The sequence below is a fragment of the Cololabis saira genome, chromosome 20 (genome assembly GCF_033807715.1).
Source record: "Cololabis saira isolate AMF1-May2022 chromosome 20, fColSai1.1, whole genome shotgun sequence".
Lineage (NCBI taxonomy): Eukaryota > Metazoa > Chordata > Actinopteri > Beloniformes > Belonidae > Cololabis > Cololabis saira.
Window position 1 is genome coordinate 30,681,146 of NC_084606.1, and position 19,531 is coordinate 30,700,676.

At 42.1% G+C, this 19,531-nt stretch overlaps 1 non-coding gene across 1 annotated transcript; it reads right to left on the reverse strand.

The window, feature by feature from the left end:
* Positions 1-15,884: 15,884 nt before the first annotated feature.
* On the reverse strand, positions 15,885-15,954 carry trnak-cuu (transfer RNA lysine (anticodon CUU)). Its single transcript has one exon. It is a non-coding gene; the product is annotated as a tRNA-Lys (tRNA).
* Positions 15,955-19,531: the final 3,577 nt, after the last annotated feature.

The following is a 19,531-nucleotide window of genomic DNA, read 5'->3' on the forward strand; positions in this document are numbered from 1 at the left end:
ATGTTAAGTGCTGACATTTCTTAATATTCATGGATCGTGGTATTCTGTATCTTAGATGGGCTTCCCACAGATTGTGATGCTTCCAAATTTTGGGCATGTTGACATTACAAGTTTTCTTGCAACATTCATTTGATTGCTGGTTTGTTTGTTTTTCTCCAATAATATTGCATTTTGCACCCCAGAGGTACCGCAGATAACAGATCCAATGACAGAGTTTCCAACGTGCTAATGAACCTTGCAGAGCCTAAGCTCATTAAAATACAGATTCCCACAAGATTTGGTTAACACCTAAAAGTAAATATTGGAGTTAGATTTACAACACAACTTTCAATAAATGCTTATTTCTTCAGTTTAATGCAGAACAGCAGCATTAAGCCTTATGTTATACTTACACCATGTTCTGTTGGTTCCGATAGGACAAAATAAATAAATGTAGCTTTAATTGTTGCAGAGAAGATGCCAAATCTATTGACAAAAAAAAGCAATTTCTGCATTTAAAGATTAATCTTTACATGTCTCCTTTGAAAAATACCAAGTGAATGTTAGGAATCCTTTGACTTTTTCCTTTTTCAGCTCTGCTGTTGTTTGTTGGCCTTCAGTGAGACGTAACGGTGCTGGTTAGAGCAGTTAAAACCGGCCCGTCTCTCTTTGACCCCGAGGATTCACAGCAAAACAAGAAATGATCAGCTGCAAACATTAGCATACATAGAAGTAAATTGAGGTTTAACGCAATTAGTAGGCCTTTTATGCTATAAATAGGAATTCCCATCAGTGTTAATGTTCAAAGTCATCCTTGATGTTGGTTTGAATCATGTTTTATTGCAGGGCACGGTTTACAAACAGGTGTTGAAAATGGCATTGTGAAAATTAAGTCGACAAACTGAAACCCTTTAGTGAAGTCTGTGGATGGAGTGACAGGTGTGATGATCGGAAAGCCCTAAACGTTACATACTTGGCACTTATATAGTGCCACTTAACTCAATCTTATATAGCTCTGACAATGTGTTCCATATGGAGCTGAGAGTTAATTCATAGCTGGAGGAGATGAATATCCAGGTGGAGGAGAAGCTTCTCAAGCTTTTGAGCCACAGCTGCCCCTGAAACACATTAGGCCCTATTAACAAAGATTACATATGCATTTATAGAATTTGCATATGTGCAAATTGAGATCTTGGAGTGACTTCTTAAAGCGACAGTATTTCACTAGTTTCAAAAACTCTTACTTTTTTGAACATTCATACCAGTACAGTGCTATTTGTGCTGTTGCTAGCGAGTCATTAAGTAAGTATTCCATAAATCACATTTCAATTAACACATTTATAAGCCGACTCGAAATTATATATATATTATATATAAATTATATATATAAATCTGAAATTAGCTCCTGATTTTTCATCAGTGCTGTTCACCAGAGTGGTAGAGGCTCTGGTGTTTGCTATTGACACTCCGTCAGTCTGCGGCTCTGCAGCTCCGATGCTGGGACGATGCCAGGAAGCAGCAGGGGACAAGAATCACTAAAGTCTGGCTCATCTTTTCCTTCTCGGGCTCGCCAGATGTTGACTGCAGGGATAAACGGTGAATTAGCTCCTCAGTCTGAGCTGCTTTCTCCTCTTACTTCCTGCGTCAGACTGATGTTGGGAGATCTATTTTATCCTCCATCTTTTCAGTCATTTTCATACGTGTTAATAGCACATCATGGATGCACGGATGATATTTCTAGTTGAGTTGGTCGGTGGAAGGATTGCCAGACAGAAACCACATATTTCCTGGCTCATTTACCCCTGGAATTCAGAAAAAGACAAAAAAATGCCATTGGTTTACCTTTCTGTTGTTGCCATGATTTCTAGTTAAGTGCCAGTAGTTAGACAGTAGCACATGAGCCCAATCCATGTTATGATTTTATGCTTCCATACACTTTTCTCATGATTCTCACCGTTTTATAAGTTACCCGGCCTCTACTCATGATGTAAGAGACTTTTTGTTTTTCTGGATTTAAATATTCTGAGACTTTCACCGGATGTGCTATATTTTATTGTAAATGCTGCATGCAAAGAAACTTCAGCTCATTTCCTCCGAGCTGCTGCTGTGATTGATGGCTGAGTCATTGTGAAAAATTGCCAGAGATGTGTGTGTGGTTCCTCTCATTAAGACGAGGAAGGGAAGGGAGAGACTCCAGCACTTTCTCTGGCTCATATGCTTACAGTAAGCACGGTCCCTCACTTAGAGATATGACTTGGGTGGACGGCAAGTGCTCTGGATGTCACCCCGCTTCACTCTGACTGGCATTTGCAAACTTGGCTGAGTTCATGAAATGTGCTGAAGATGTGACTCTGGCCCCTTCTCATCTTATAAATGAGACACTCCCCGAGCTTATAAGCTGTCCTGATGATGCTCGGCAACACGTGCATAAAACGTGCTGGTGGCTGAGCAGTGCCTGTGGACACTTGTGATGCCACGCAGATGTTTACTGGTGTCTTGAAAGAGAGATCCATCTTAAAGCCTGACATCCCTTATTCACACTGTGTACCCAACTGAAAATATTTTTAAAGTAGCACAAATGTGTATTGATTTCAGTGGCTGGACCATATGACTATAGATTAAGATTCTTGATTGCTAAAGATTTATTCTTCGACTCCCGAACCCAAGGAATGACAAGTGCTCACTGTTTTTGAAATGATCTGTTCTGTGACTCTAAGCACGATCAATCCAGAGTATTTCTGCTAGTCGTTTGTTTTGAAATCTTTCATGCTGAGCTTAAATAGTGAGCATATTACACTCTGGGAAAACACAACCTTACATGTAGGTGTATTTACTTCAAAGGTCAGAGATGTTTAGATGCATTTGAGCATCATAATGTACTTCAGTAGAGGTGATTACACATCTCTAGTCCCCCACACGAGTCTCTGGGGCAAGCTGTTTCATTGGGCGATCCAAGTGACACCAGATATCCTTGTCGCTGACGGATAAGGGTAACGTACGGAACACAGAGATGCAAACCAAGCTACGATAAACAAAACCTATAAAAGAGTACGTCTTCAACAACCACGACTCCAGTGCCAGAGTATAAGTCATCAACTGTAAGAACCGCAACAAGCAAAGAGCTACAGCTGGATTTAGATGACGTGGTAAAGGGGGTGATAAAACCATACAAGGCTGCTTGTATGAGGTACTGGATTTCCGTGAGGTATTAGATGAAATAACTGGACAGTATTGGTGGTTCATTGTTCAAACTAAGCAATTTGAACCTTGTGTACCCACAAAGTTTTTTGTCAAATATATGTACGCCCCAACTGCCAATACAAGATAAACCAGGGGTCGGCAACCCGCAGCTCCAGAGCCACATTCGGCTCTTTAGCGCCGCCCTATTGGCTCCCTGGAGCTTTTTCAAAAATGTTTGACCTTTTTTTTTCCTTTTTTTTCTAATTTTTTTCCTTTTTTCCCTTCTTTTTTCCTTTTTTGTCCTTTTTTCCTTCTTTTTTCTTCTTTTTTCCCTTTTTTTCTTTTTTTCTTCCTTTTTCCTTTCCTTTTTAATCTCGACATTTCGACTTTTTTCTCGACATTTCGACTTTTTTCTTGTTATTTCGACTTTTTTCTCAACATTTCAACTTTTTTCTTGAAATTTTGCCTTTTTAATCTCGACATTTCGACTTTTTTCTCGACATTTCAACTTTTTTCTTGACATTTCGACTTTTTTCTCAACATTTCGACTTTTTTCTTGAAATTTTGACTTTTTTCTCGACATTTCAACTTTTTTCTCGAAGTGCAAGTGCAAGTGAAAAAATCTTCCCGGAGTTATAACTAATATAGATACATGCAGCACGTGTTGCCTTCGTTCTAAGTCTTAAGACTGATTTATGGTTCCGCGTTACACCAACGCAGAGCCTACGGCGTACTCTCTGCGTCGATTTAAAGGAGCTTGAGGCAGGATTGAGGCAGGATTTATGAAAAAAATTTGTATACGTTTTAAGTTTTCTAGTAATAATGTCAGATGAAGCGTTCCAAACCCAAAAGAATGAGCCCCTAGTGTATCTCTCCGTTGCCTTGAACAGGCTGTGTGCTGCAAAATGTGCTGCAATTCGGGCCCAAATTTCCTGCGCTGTCCTGCGGATGTGACGTCACATGACGCTGCATGCACGTTCTCCCCGTTCTCCTGTGCCAGCTTCGCTGTTGGCTGCAGTACCCCCGACGGCCGTCGTGGTGAAGGGTGGCGCTAGAGAGTCTCATTTCTTAAAAGGAACCTCATGCTCCTTTAACGCAGACCATAATTCAGGCTTTATACAAGAGTTTTCATTTTTTGCGGCTCCAGGCATATTTGTTTTTTGTGTTTTTGGTCCAATATGGCTCTTTCAACATTTTGGGTTGCCGACCCCTGAGATAGACGTATGGAACAGTAGTGCTTACAGACAGCGTTTCTGGCTCATGGCTTTCAAATGTGGGCTTTCCACGGGAGTGTGCTTGAAAGTCCAGCGTTTTACTGAGCGTTATTCGCAAAACAATCAGCTGTCAAGTGTGGCAGACAGCAAAATACATTTGAGTAACTCGCGCTGGCTCGCAATCATGTCAGATGCGTCAGGAAACACAGAATAGCGTCGGGAGACAGAGACGGCAGGAGTTCAGACAAAGTCCTTTTAATTCAAGCTGCACGGCGACAGGAATACAAACATAACGAAAGAAAACCACAGACTGAGAAGAAACCCAGAGCCAGAGAGGACAACAGGGAGGTCAAACTAGAACCACATGCACCAGAAACCAGACTTTGAAAATAAAGCAGGAAGTACATAAAGAAGGAAGTAAAACATCGAGAAAAGCCCAAGAAAATAAACTGAAACCTAACAGAATCCCTTGATTATGTCCACTTAAATGCAACTGCATATCAACAAATGTAAATAAATGTACTCTTGTATGTTTACAGTTGAATAAGAAAACACACAAAATCTCACGTTTTCATTATATTTGTCAGAATATTTGATGACTGTATTCTTGATTTAAATTCTACCATCAATTTGTGGCGAGTAAAACAAGAAACAGAGACAGTTTTTCACAAAATCAGGGGCAGTTTATATACAGTATGCAGCTGAATCATGTCCTTAAGTTTGGCAAAAAAAACTAGGAAACAACCGTCCCTGTGGATACAATTCCAGGTTGTGCTGTTGGTCTGTGTCCGTTACGCAGGAGGAGTCCTGTCAACAGTCTAACGCAGGAAGGGAAGAGCGTGCAGGAACACCGTGGATGTGCCGATAAGGACCAGTGTCCATTTGTGAGTCATCTGGTCAAGGAAACGGTTTTGGAAAACTGATGCAGTTTGGAAAACTCCTGTCTCAAGCTGACAACATGAGCTTTCACATACTGGAATCTGCATGTGTGTACGCAAGAGGCCCGAGAAAAACACTTGTATGTAATGTGAACAACATTGTACGAGTACGAGATGTGATGATATGAAGTGGCATGTTTCATATCACACCCACCAGTGACAAATCAATATGATGCTTGGCAGAATTCCAAAAGAGGCTTGAATCGATGTAATCTTTTCAGCTACGTGAATTGGGACAATTTGACAGCTTCAAAATAGGAAAGAAAAAAGAAAAAAAAGTGTTTTATATTTTATTTTCAACGTGAAGACGACATTGATTCAGAAGGTGTGTTTCTTTAGGTTTTTTGTGTGAGAGAGTAATCTCTCTCTTTTCACTCTGTAACTAAATCATTACCTGTAGAAGTTAGAAAGGCTTAGAGGTAAGTTTAAATACTTTTTACAACGATAAACTAAATATTAGATATACACAAAGGTTCTCAGACAACGAGAACAGAGAAAACATTTGATGAGAAGAAGAGTTGCAAGATTGTTAGCTGAAGTGCTCCTGATGCACCTTGAAATGTAATCGATTCCTCCTTTGACGACGCTCCAGCTCATCAGCAAGTTTAATGAAATTCCGCCTGGTAGTTTGTGCGTATAATCTCGCTAACGAACAAACAGCACTGTTCATATTTCTACTCAGCTTGAAGGAGAAATAATCATACAAGCAGCTTACGTCCTTCCTTAATTTGCAGTTAAGTTAAAGAGTTAGAATGGCTAAATATAGTCGTGTAATGACGAGAAACATACCTGGTTAAAGATCCATGAGGCGGTTTTAAAAAAAAAAAGGTTAAAAATGCCTCTCTCTTCTTTAGATTGACACACTAGGCCTTATTTCCCCAGTTATGACCCATCCACACCTCAAAGTGCCTTGAATGTGACGCTATTGCATCATTAGAAACCCACAGATCTGTGAATAGTCGAGATCAAAAGTAGTAGCCGTGGTAAATAAAGAAATCCAACTCTCTGTATTCTTTCATTATTATAGCCATTTGCCTCATCAGGGCTGCAGCCTGCAACCGTTTGTCATTGCATGTTCAAAAGGTTTGATGTGTTGTGAAACAGAAAATGGTGTAAATGACACATTTGTACATTTAAATGTTTGGTTTGTCCAGCCGTTGGTGCAACAACTTAAAACGACACGCTTTAACGAGCATTTTTTAAAGGAAAGAACTAGTGAAATTTTAGCCTTTTTTAAAAAAAAAAAAAAAAACATCTTTTTTATAAAATATGATTGATGATCAATACTGTTAAATTATTCCACGTCAGTCTCTAGAATTACTAAATTAACCGAGACTTCTAATTAACATTTCATTATTATATCTTGGCTTTATGCCCCTGACTTCTGGATAGTGAGGAAAACTCTTATCATTACCTGTCATTCCTTCATTTGATGAGTGAAGTAATGAATACAGGTGTCAAGTAACGAAGTACAAATACTTTGTTACCTTACTTAAGTAGAAATTTTGGTTATCTATACTTCACTGGAGTAATTATTTTTCAGACGACTTTTTACTTTTACTCCTTACATTTTCACACAATCATCTGTACTTTTTACTCCTTACATTTTAAAAACAGCCTCGTTACTCTATTTCATTTCGGCCTTTAAAAAAAACTATCCAGTTAAATTGCTCCATCCGGATAGAGTGAATTTGGTTGTGGTTGTTTCAGATGTTCTTGTCCAGTTTTGTTCTTACATCCGTTCCCTCAGATTCCTGCAACTAAACTTGGATGTACATTCCAATAAAGGTTAGGATAAATGATAACATGCCTCTGAAGTTTGACTTTTTGCACCATTACAATACTTATAGGCAACTAGTCATCATATCTGCTGCTCTCTGAAACACATGTTAATGCTCAATAGTAAACATATATGGTTCTTTAATATATTTGTATTATACTAAGATGCATTCATTTTTAATGGCTTTTGTCCTTAATGGCTTTTTTCCCCCTTACATTACTTTTACTTTTATACTTTAAGTAGTTTTGAAACCAGTACTTTTATACTTTTACTTGAGTAAACAACTTGAGTTGATACTTCAACTTCTACAGGAGTATTTTTAAACTCTAGTATCTATACTTCTACCTGAGTAATGAATGTGAATACTTTTGACACCTCTGGTAATGAATAGCAGAACCTCTGAACTGTATTGGAGCGCTTTCACCTGGTGGACAGGTGAAACTCGCGCCACAAGCAAACAGGTTCCCGCTCCGTCCACGAGAATCCTCTGCAAGTTCATTTGGAAGATGGTTTTCATTGCACGAGCCACAGGAGAAGCAGCGCGCTCGCTGGGAAAGTGGTAATGACTGTCCAGGGAGTTAAAGTGTTACTGCGAGTCACAGAATGGAGTGTGCTGGCCATAACCAGCATGGCTGCAGCAATATGCTGTACTTTGTCACTACCTTAATTCTTTGTCTGCTCTGGTCAGTCCGAGGGCTTTTATATTCACCGTAGCTCCTGTGTACGGTCTGTTTGAGACACCAGGTAACTAAAGTGTATCAAATGCCCCATTCGCACGGGATTAAAATGATCTGGGGCCGCTGCAGTGATTGATGCTAACCGTTGGGGACGGCTGTGATTTTAATCCCGTCCGAATGAGCCATGTCTTTGATTTGTAAACTAAAAATTCCGCACTAAACAAACACAGAGGTCACGAGATAATTGTAATCCCTTGTAAATGCACATGTCAGTAATTCATCATGTGCGAGCTGGAATCTTTTTTCCAGCCGGGAAAGAAACAGAAAAAGGCAACAAGAGATTCCTCTCGTTGTCCTTTCTGCTTCTTTCCCGGCGTAAATTTGGCAATGATATTTTATTACAACTTCAGCCCATATCCACCCCATATAGTGTAATGATCTTATAAATTTAGATGATGAACATTCAAAAATTAATAAACATTAAGATTCACATTGAGACTTATGAAACAAGTCCAGATGAGCAGAAACACGATGATTTAATGTTAGCCTCGACCTCAGTTCTAGGATCAATTTCTGCAAGTTACTGTAAAACACAGACTTAGTTTATCCAGCGTGAATGAGCTGGACTAACTACAGGTGACGAGGTGTCATTTCAGAATTACTGTAATGACACCCTATTGTAGTACAATAGACATGATGTCAGCAAAATAATCCCAGATTACATTTCTTTAAAACTGTTAGCAAACATCACAGTGCAAAGTTTGAGTGCTTAAAGTATTGGATACATATAATTATGCCCAAGGAAAACACATTACTAGGACATGATATAAAGCAGAAACTGTACTAGAACATCTGTGGCAAGTATGGATTGAAGTCCCGAAATGGAGACGGGCGACACCTCCAAAAGTGGTGGAGAGTGAAAGAGCCGAGGTCTGGCAGTATTTCCAAACCCAAACTGATGACAGCTAACAAAGCAGACATTGTGCTGGTTGACAAACTCCAGAAAAGAAGTGATATCTCAAACACTAGCAACACAAGTACTTGGAAAAATACCAATGACTTGAAAGAGGGAATAGATGCTATAGATGGTGCTAGTGACGGTTTCAGCACTTGGCGCTGTGACTCCAGCATCCCAGGAATAACATGAGATATTTCTGTGCTAAAGAGCGTAGTAAAGATTGCAACGATCGTACGTAAACCCTTCAAGTTTCCAGGTCTCCGGTAGAAGACAAGAGCTTGAAAAAGTCAATCCTTAATTTGCAATGAAGTTAAATATATTTGTGTAATGATGAGAAACATGAAACGGACACTTTTTAAATCCCTAAAAACTCCTCTTTTTCTCCATAATGACACGTTGAGAGTTATTCCTGCACGGTAACAATGCATCCTTATCTTAAAACTGCCTCAGATGTAGCTCCTTTGCCTCCTTTTGAAATGAGGTAAAAAAGTGAATCCTACTTCTTGCATATCCAAATAAATATGTATGTATTTGCTGTTTTTGCATCAGAAATTAATTCTGTTTGAATGTTTAATGGCACAGTCACCACACTGAAACCATTGCAGTGCTGCAAAGCAAAATGGACTGACCAAAAACAGCATATCAGAGAGCACAAGGCCTCAAAGTGCAATCAAGACATGGTAATTACAGCTTTTCATAACATAACAGCCTTCAAAACAGAATGACAAAAAAAGCCTAGAAATTCCAAAACACAACCCTTTTTGAAAAACATTTTTGAAGTACTGAGCAACATTTCACACAGTGACAGGGCAATGAAAATCAACAATGAAGATGTCTCCTGTTTCGTCGAGGTGTCTGGATTACCTAGCGTTTCCCACCGTTTTTATTGAACTCCAAAGGTGCATGAATTGCCGATACGATTTGCTCTGGTGGCACACAAAGGTCATTTTTAGTGAATCGGCATCATAAATTTTGTTGCTCCAAGGTTGTGACAACCATAATGACGGTGTAATTTTGTTCTTGTGCACCTCTAGATGAATGATAATGCAGCTATAAAGGTAAAATAGTCCTGTCTCGGAGCCAGATGGCATGTGGTGATGATGTCTGGCTCGCAGTCAAGGTGGACAGCAGACGAGGGCGTACTCTGACAGGCCAATAGATTTCATACTTGCCACTGCCCCCATCCATCCCACCTCTATGGTCAATCAGGAAAGATAATCTTTTGAATTAAGAGAAAAAATCTAGGGTGAACACTTTGATGAGATAAGTACCCTTTGTCAGTGTTGGCAATGGTATTTTAATTAAATATATGAACACATAGGCCTGCCCCAGATGCGCAAGTCTAAACAAAGATAGCATCATCTAATCAAAGGCAGCCCCGGAGTGTTTCAAGGGCAGAATTATTTTCTATTAGGGCCCTTCTCCTCAGGGATTAAGCCAATTTTCTTTATGATAGAATCAGCATATTGTAGATTGGATGTGGTGATTGTGTCACAGCAGGTTGGGGGGCTGCCTCCACATGCTTGACCAGCATCTTAAATTCTTTGAGCATAAAGGCAGTGCCTCTTTTTTTTCTTTGCAAGTCAAGTTGTTTTTGTAGAGCAACTGAGTTTCCTGACGTTAGTTTACAATGGCACAGTTTTTTTCATACATGGTCATAACCCCATTGATCACTTGACCTTGCTCGTTATAATCAGTATTTCTCCACGATAAACAAGACAGACAGAAGATAAAGGGGACTACTTTGCATCGTTGGGGTTTTAACCTGATCACAGGGTCGTAACACCAAACATGCGCCATGCGAAGCCTCAGTTATATGGTCCTCTGGATTCTCTGTGGACGCCGTTGATTGGACACTGCTGTGAACCAGCAATTTAATGAGATCTCCTGAAGGGATGATTTCACTAATGTGTACACATCTGCTTTCATCACGGGAGCTGGATGTGGCTGCAAACTAATACCAACACCAAATTCGATCATGGATACTAGCACAGTGCAGCACGGGGTTAGTTATACACGATCACGTCGTAAAATGCCATGTTCTCTAATTGGACTGCTGAGCACCCATGTGATGGTGGGATTTCTGGGATGAGTTGATCTGCCCTCGGGAAACTCAGGGTCAAGTTCTACAAATCTCTGGAGACAGGCATCCTGAATTTTCTGCTGGGACCTTTCAATCTATGTAGTGACCTTCATTGTTCTTCTTCTTTTTATTACTATTTTCTATTTGTTATTGAATAGAAGAAATCATTTCCTATATCAGAAATAATTGCATTCATTCGAAGGGGATTTTATTTAGCAGAGATTATGTAAAAAAGATCAGTTTTCTTTAAATCTTCAGTTGCACGTTGATTGGATTTGGTTTCTGAGAGTTGGGTCATTTGTGCGGGAATTAAGTATTTGATTTCAGACTTTGATTATAACGTTCAAGTAACTAATCGTCTGGCTCTCCCTGCACCTTCTTAATTGGCTTAATTTCAGTCGATGGCTCCCTGAGACAACATCAGTCAAAGGTATAAATTCCAAATGTCTTTAAAGTTAATGTGCACGGCATGCACAATTACAGAACAAGTGATTACTGAGACCTTATTATTGTTTTGACAGGCATTACTTAACTCTGAGTCCCGTAGTCTAGACAGTTTATTGGATTTAGTCATTTTCTGGTTATGAATATTTGTTTACAGAGAGCATGTAGAACTTAATGTTATCAGCACATTTCCTTAGGGTATTTATAATTATTGCTTAGCTTCCTTTTAGCATGCAAAAGTGTCAAAAACAGAAGTCAGAACATTTCAGAGAGATGGGGGAATAGGAGGGGGGTAGGGTAAGATAAGTAATACAAGAAAAATATAAGCCACAAATCTACCAGAAAAATATTACTCTTGAACACTACCATATTCAAGACCTTGAATGTACCTGGAGAGTCCAGAAATCTAAAAACCTGTCAAGAACTTGAATTTAGTTAAATTGAATTGTTTAGAAAAATGGTTAATATAAGAAAGCCTAAAATTGAATCTGATTTAAGATTCAGGACCCAAAGCATGAAAACCAGACCAAGAAATACCTGAAAAGTCATATTATAAGGCCTCCTGGAAATAATAGTGACTCTTGATGGAGCAGGTGAATGGACCTGGACTGGTTGTGTAATGGTTAAAGGACATCATTTCCAGTCAGGTTTCATCAGGCTTGAGTAAGAGTTTAGTGGTTTGTGGTGCAAAGATGGTGCTAAAATCCACCCACAGACCGGCTGATTTCAGTCAGTGGGTCATGAAGAAGTCTCCAGGATTTTAGAGGGCCATGATCTGTATGGAGGACAATCTCCCACCACACGGATTCTGGTTTTTCCACTGCTTGAAGTCCTGAAAGATAACAGAATAATTACCAGATCCGCTTTGTCATTTGAATTCAACCCTTTTGAGTCTGAGATTTATGGTGAGAATTGAACGTACACTTCTTTAGAGGGTGCAGAAGCTGCTTCAGAGAAATCAATATTTTCACCATGAACAGATCAAGAAGAGTACTTATTGGTTGTTGAATATTTGAAATAAATTATTTAAATCGTATGTAATACTGTACATAATCAAAAAGCGGGGCAGTATAAATCCAATGAATTTTACAGTGTATATCAGCCGTGAAACATAATCGATGAGAATGATCCAATATTACTTATCTGTCTGGCAAAAGTATAACTATCTCTGGGAAATGTTAATTCCAGGAATTTTAGTCATTTTCCATCTGAAAAACAACTTGGTGTTTCCACACATCAAGTTCCTGCTTCAGATCTTTCGGATTAAATCCAAACATGTTTCACGTATGCTGGATTGCAGTGTCTTCCATCCATAAACCATATTTTTATCGCCCATCAAGCTTGCCAACATGATCTTCAGTGACTGCAAATGGGAAGAAATATTATTAGGGCCCAAGCACTACAGTGCGAAGGCCCTATTGTATCTGTAGGAATTTTTTTTTTCCCCGTTTTTTTTTTCTCGTTATCTTTATTTTTACAACGAAATGAGGGCCTTTTTGCCTCCTAAACGTGCCCCAAAAGCCAGGCCTGGCAAAAAATTTGATATTTAATGGTTTGCATTAATGGGCGTGGCCTAATGGCTCAACAGCGCCCCCTAGAAAATTTTGTGCCTCAAGCCCCACGATACGGTTTGACGTACATGCACGGAAATCGGTACACACCTGTATCATGGCCCAACTTAAAGAAAAGTCTCTTGGTGCCATGGCCAAAAACCGAACAGGAAGTCGACCATTTTGAATTAATCGTGTAATTTTGGCGCAATTTATGCCATTTCTTCAGCCGCTTCTTTGCCCGAACCGTAACGTGCACCCAGGTGTGTTATACATCAAAATGTGCCTCTCCATTCTGCGACAACGCGCATTACTTTTCTCAGTCAAAAAGCATGCCCCCCCTTCTTTTGATTGGTCGATATTTGATAGTTCCTACTTTCTGCCATAACTTTTGAATGGATTGACATACAGAGTTATGGGTGGTGTCATCAGACTCAGTTTTGAGTCCTTGACCTTTTTTGGTAAAAATTGCACGCGCGAGGGCCCGTTCATCACTGCTTGCAGCTTTAATTATTATTATATTAGGGGTCATGGCCTGTGGACATGACACTCATGGGAAGGGTGATGACAGTCTCTTTCCATTCGTGCAAAGTCACTCAGATTGTCAGATGCCTTTTAGGGATATATGATATCTTATGATTTTTTTCCCCCCATGAATAAATGGCCATCTCTATTTACTTCTCTCTCTCAGATCTGATTGATGCTGCATGTTTGGAAAAAATAAAAAATGACATATTGCTGACCTGGTGCTGAATGCTGCCAGTTTGGCTTTGAAGATGCATCAATTGGAGAATAAACTAAAATTTCCAGGTTGTTAAATGCTTGTTTGTGGTAGAGAAATAATGCAAAAGAAAAAAAAAACAACCTGATGACAGTGGATGAGATATCCAGCAATATCTCCCACACAACGAACAAAAAAAGAAACCCCAATGGATTTGCAATGCATCACAGGTCTAAAGGATCCATATCAATCTGTGAGTCATATCTTCCATTCTCGTTAAAAATAAATGAAGGGATGGATACGCAGTGACACAAACAACAGAGAGCGAGCCCAGTGAAGACATTTTTACAAGACAAAGGGCAGCAAACCCAATCATTTTATTCAAAATCTATGGGACTTGTATCAAAATGTCATTGGAGTTAGAGTCAATAGCTCACACTGAGTGACTGAGGGAGAACTTGCGGTTGCTTTTAATGAAGCAAGAAAAAACAGTTTATCTGGCTAGATTGACTTTAGGCAATTACTTTAAGGACATTCCTCAATCAATAAAACACTACTTCCCGCCGTGTGCGTGTGTGCGCGCAAGCATGTGCAGGTGTGTTCTAGACAAAGCAATATTTTTTATATTTTGTCTGAATGTGATCGTTCTTGTGACTCGAGATTTTTTTTTCCTTGTAGTATTGGATTACAAAGACACATGCTTGAATGTAAATGGTTTCCTCCTTTAGTAGGTATGACAGCGCCCGGCTGACAGACAGCATTTTAAGCACGTTCTTTTGTTTTGTGTAATTGTGTTTCATAACCATCCAGTCAGCTCTGAGCAGCTGCCAAAACTAAATTCCCACCAGCTTTTATGAGAATAGATAAAAGTGACCCCTAAAAAAAAAAAAGAGCTTTGTGCTCAGAGGTTGCTGTGACACAAAAATTAAAAAATAAATCACATTTCAGATTTAAATCTGCATGATGGCCTCTTGTTCTTTACGCTGAGATGACCTTGTTACATCTATATTCTAGATACAGCGTAGGTGGGATGCACCGCAGTAACCCCCTGTACAGGAATTGGACTGCTACATGGGAGAAGACAAAAAGGCAAAATGTCATTGTATATATCCTTTGGGCACTACTGGACTGCTCCCATGTAGCATTTGATTGGCCAGCACGAGTGTTTGAGTGAGTAATGGGATTGGCAATGCTTGACATCATCCCATTCAAACTCAATGGACTGCAGTACCATTGATGCTACCAAGGCGTGGGTCTGAGCCAGGGGTAACATGGACATCAACATCAAGAATGGTTGATCCCTCTCCATCATGCCAACTGGGAACCTTATGTCTTCACTTCTGCTATAGCCTGATCTGAACCTGAAATGTAGCTACAAATCGAGTCCAGGCTAATCGCCTCAAATATCACCAGTCCACTTGGCAGATACCGTATTTTCCGCACCATAAGGCGCACCGCATTATAAGGCGCACATTCAATGAATGACATATTTTAAAACTTTTTCCATATATAAGGCGCACCGCATTATAAATATATGGTAAAATACCATACTATAGTGGCTGGGGTTGAGTTACGTATCTACCTGATGGAGCTTGTAGCGACCCAGCTGATCTGACGTCATTAAATAATCCAGCCGTTCACGCCCCTCTCCATGCAACCAATGAGCACACGCCAACACCCCTGCAAATTACTTCAAAACACACCCATCCACTCTTGTCAGACCTGCGGTAAAACACAGCCAAAGACACAGCTAGTATTGACACAACTAATATTGATTGATCTTACCTGCTACGGGAAGTCCTTGTCCTTAAAGCCATTGTGCATTGAAGCCCACGGTAAGAACCTCCTGAGCATCTAGCAGTTACGAGCATCTTTCAATTATAACCCACGGTAAAAATAAGCCTTACTGAATCCACAGAGTTCCAAGCTCCATGACTGCTTTGTCCCCCAGACTGACCAGACTTTGCTGACGGGAGGTACAGTGTCTTGTTTTATTTTGTCTTTAAAATCATTTCTCCGTGTGGTGTGTTTACCTGACACTGTTTCCTGGTTGCCCGTAGGGTGGGGATCCGCGGTAAAACCCGGACCGGATCTAATTTTTGTATACTGGTATACACAGTCGGGGATCGGGAGTGGAATGACCGGAATTCCGGGATTATATGGAATGGACTGAAATACAAAGAACCAAACAGAACTTGTGTTGTGTCTTGTCTGAATAATTATTTATTGTATGTTGGTTATTTTGGAGCACTATCACATTGTTGTACGGGTTGAAGGTCTGTTTATTTTTGAGTTGAAAGTTATTTTTATTTGTCAGACGTGACTCTGACTGGCACCCCTTAGACCAGCCCGTTACAAAGTGGCTCCCAACGTGGGGCTCGAACCCATGACCCTGAGATTAAGAGTCTCATGCTCTACCGACTGAGCCCCACCCTCAGCGACAACAGCAGCCCTCTAACTCTCAGCAACCCCGCCCACCCGCATGCACTCAGCAGCCACATACACCGGCCTCCCGCCCTTCAGACGAGCAGAACCGCCCTTCAGTCAATACCTTGACGCAACAGGCAGCACAGCCATCGTCGTGTGTTCCCTCTCATTCTTTTGTGAGAGGGCTGAAGGAGTTCAGCAGCCCTGGAGGGAGCTACGGCACTGCCCTGCCGCGTTTGTTAACGGTGCTGGTGACTGTGAGGAACTGGAGTGGCAAAGCAGTGGTGGATACTGGGTCTACCTATACTCTGCTCAGCGAACAGGTATGGGAGAGCATCAAGGCTCCGGGCGACAGGCTTTGCCCTTGGACGGGTGACCCGCTCTATTTGGCAGATGGAGAGCCCAGGAGGCCCCTTGGTTGGGTGGAATTGGAGGTGACCTTGCTGGAAAAGACTTGGTTGGTGACGGTGGTGGTTCTGGATTCAACTGCTTTGGCATTTCCTGCTCTGCTGGGGTTGGATTTCATGTTTTTCACGGGAATGCAGATTGATGTGGCAGGAGGGACGTATTGGTTCCGGGAAGATGACAAGAGGAGGTTTTTCTTCTGTGCAGCGGCCTCTCCGCTGGGGGAGGGGGAGTCTGGCAACACTGTTGCTTTATTTACCGTGGAAGCTCCATCGGCCTATGCACTATTCCCTCCACAGACCTTTGGGGAAGACTCACAATTGTTCCAGCAGGCCATCCAGGAAGCTCATCTGCAGGAACAGGGAAAAATCCAGTTAGAGACTTTGTTGTATAATAACACTGATGTTTGCACAACTAAAGTGGGACGCACTGACCTGTTGAAACATCCAATATTCCTCACTCATCCCATTCCCATTCAACAGAAACCTTATCGTGTCTCCCCTCCGAAGCTGAAGGTGATGAAGGAGCTCCTCGATGACATGCTACGGGAGGATGTCATTGAACCTTCTTGCTCGGCTTGGGCTTCTCCGGTGGTGTTGATTCCCAGGAAGATTGGAAAACCAAGATTTTGTGTGGATTACCGGAAAGTGAATGAAAACACCATCACTGATGCCTACCCCATTCCCACCATCCAGGAAATCCTGGATAACCTCGCAGGTGCTGCAGTTTTCTCTTCACTGGATCTGAATAGTGGGTACTGGCAGGTGGAAATGGATCCTGAGGTGCGAGAAATCACAGCTTTCACCTGCCCTCTGGGTCTGTTTCAATTTAAAGTCATGCCATTTGGACTGAAGAACGCACCTGCAACCTTCCAAAGACTTATGGAGAGAGCCCTAGGAGAACTGAAAGGCTTGATCTGCTTCGTCTATCTGGACGACATCATCATTTTCTCCCCTTCCTGGGAGCAGCATTTTGGTGATGTACAATCTGTCCTTGACAAGCTGCGAAGAGCTGGCCTCTCTGTAAATATGAAAAAAAGCAAACTGTTTAGGACATCTCTGAAAGTCTTGGGGCACATCGTATCAGCTAATGGAGTACACGTTGACCCGGACAAGACAGAAGCAGTGCGCAACTTCCCCGTTCCTACTAACCTGAAAGCGGTACAGAGGTTCCTGGGAATGGCGGGGTGGTATCATCGGTTCGTTCCCAATTTTTCACGGATCGCGGAGCCACTCAATGCCCTGAAGAAAAAAGGAGCCAGGTTCCTCTGGTCACCTGCCTGCCAAGCCACATTTGACACACTTAAAGAACATCTGGTCAACCCACCTGTCCTTGGACACCCAAACTTCAAGGCTCCTTTTGTGGTGTACACGGATGCCAGCGAGGTAGGGCTTGGAGCCGTGATGGTCCAGAAGTCAGATTTGGGAACAGAGGAAGTCCTCGCTTTTGCCAGCCGCAACCTGAATCCAGCTGAGAGGAATTACTCTGCCACCGAACTGGAATGCTTGGCTGTGGTGTGGGCTCTGGAGAAGTGGAGGACTTACCTGGAAGGACGACTCTTCACAGTGGTCACTGATCATGCCTCTCTCCTGTGGGTGTTTAAAACCACCAAACCCAGCACTCGGCTCATCAGGTGGGCCCTCCGGCTGCAAGAATTCACCTTCACAGTGGAATACAGGAAAGGGAAATATAACACCGTGCCCGATGCCCTTTCGCAAGCTCCAACAGGAGATCAGCCCTCTCTACCTGTGTGTGCTTCTGTCATATCTGCCTCCTCAGGACCGTCGAAAGAGCTTCCTCTCTCCATCGAGGCCTTATGGAAGGCACAGCAGGAGGACTCTGAATGCCAGGCCCTATATCGAAAGATTGTGGAAAATGACAAAGTCACCATTAACTCCAATACTACTCTTTGCATAATGGAGGATCTCATCTATTGTGTGGTCACCCTCCCCTACAAAACCATCTACCAGCTCTACATACCTCCCAGCTTCAGAGAGCAGCTTCTGGACTATTTCCACCAGGACCCCCTCTCTGGTCATCTTGGGAGGCATAAAACCTACCGGAGACTGCAACATCTGGTCTACTGGCCGCAGCTGAGCCTGGATGTACGGCATCATGTGCAGAACTGCCAAGTTTGTCAAGCCTACAAACCTGAAAACCGCAGACTGGCTGGCAAGCTGCAGCAAACTCTGGTCCAACGTCCCTGGGAGATGCTGGGCATGGACTTGATGGGGCCATTTCCCAAGAGCTCAAAACAAAATATGTACCTCCTGGTTTTTGTGGACTATTATTCCAAATGGGTGGAATTATTCCCCTTGCGAAAGGCCACGGCAGAAACCATATCTCAGGTGCTGGTGAAAGACATCTTAACCAGATGGGGCCTCCCAGATTTCCTTCTGTCTGATCGTGGTTCACAGTTCATCTCTTCAGTCTTCCAAACAGTGTGCAGGACCTGGAATGTGGGACACAAATTAACCTCAGCTTATCATCCCCAGACCAACCTTACTGAGAGAGTGAACCGTACCTTAAAAGCCATGATTGCCTCCTATGTCGGGAACCAGCACAAGCACTGGGACAAGTACCTCGCAGAGTTCCGCTTCGCCATCAATTCCGCCGTCCAGGAGTCCACTGGGGTCTCGCCTGCAGAGCTGAATCTCTGTCGCCCCTTGAGAGGACCCCTGGATGTTGTGCTACAACCCAGAGAGTCTGCGCCAGACACCCCTGCTTATGCTAAGGTTGTCCAGCTGGAAGATCTGAGTGCCTTTGTCACAAAGAACCTAGACTCTGCGCAACGTCGGCAGAAGAGAAACTACGACAAAACTCGGCGAGACATTGAGTTTCAGCCATCAGACAGAGTTTGGACCCGAGCCCATCCACTCTCCAAAGCCGAAAAATCCTTCACTGCGAAGCTAGCCCCTAAATGGCAAGGCCCTTATAGAGTGGTGCAGCAAGTTGGACCGGTTAATTACCAGGTGGTTCTGGAGGATTCAGGGCAGGACCTGAAGGTTGTCCATGTTTCCCGGCTGAAGCCCTGCTACCCCTCTGCGCAAGAGTTGGAGGAGCAAGAGCGTAAGCGCCTGTTGGACATCTTTCTGTAAGACTCAGAGGAAGAGGACTTCCTGGGGTTCCCGGACACCACCTTCTCTGCTTCCCGGGGTGAATGGGATGGATCTGG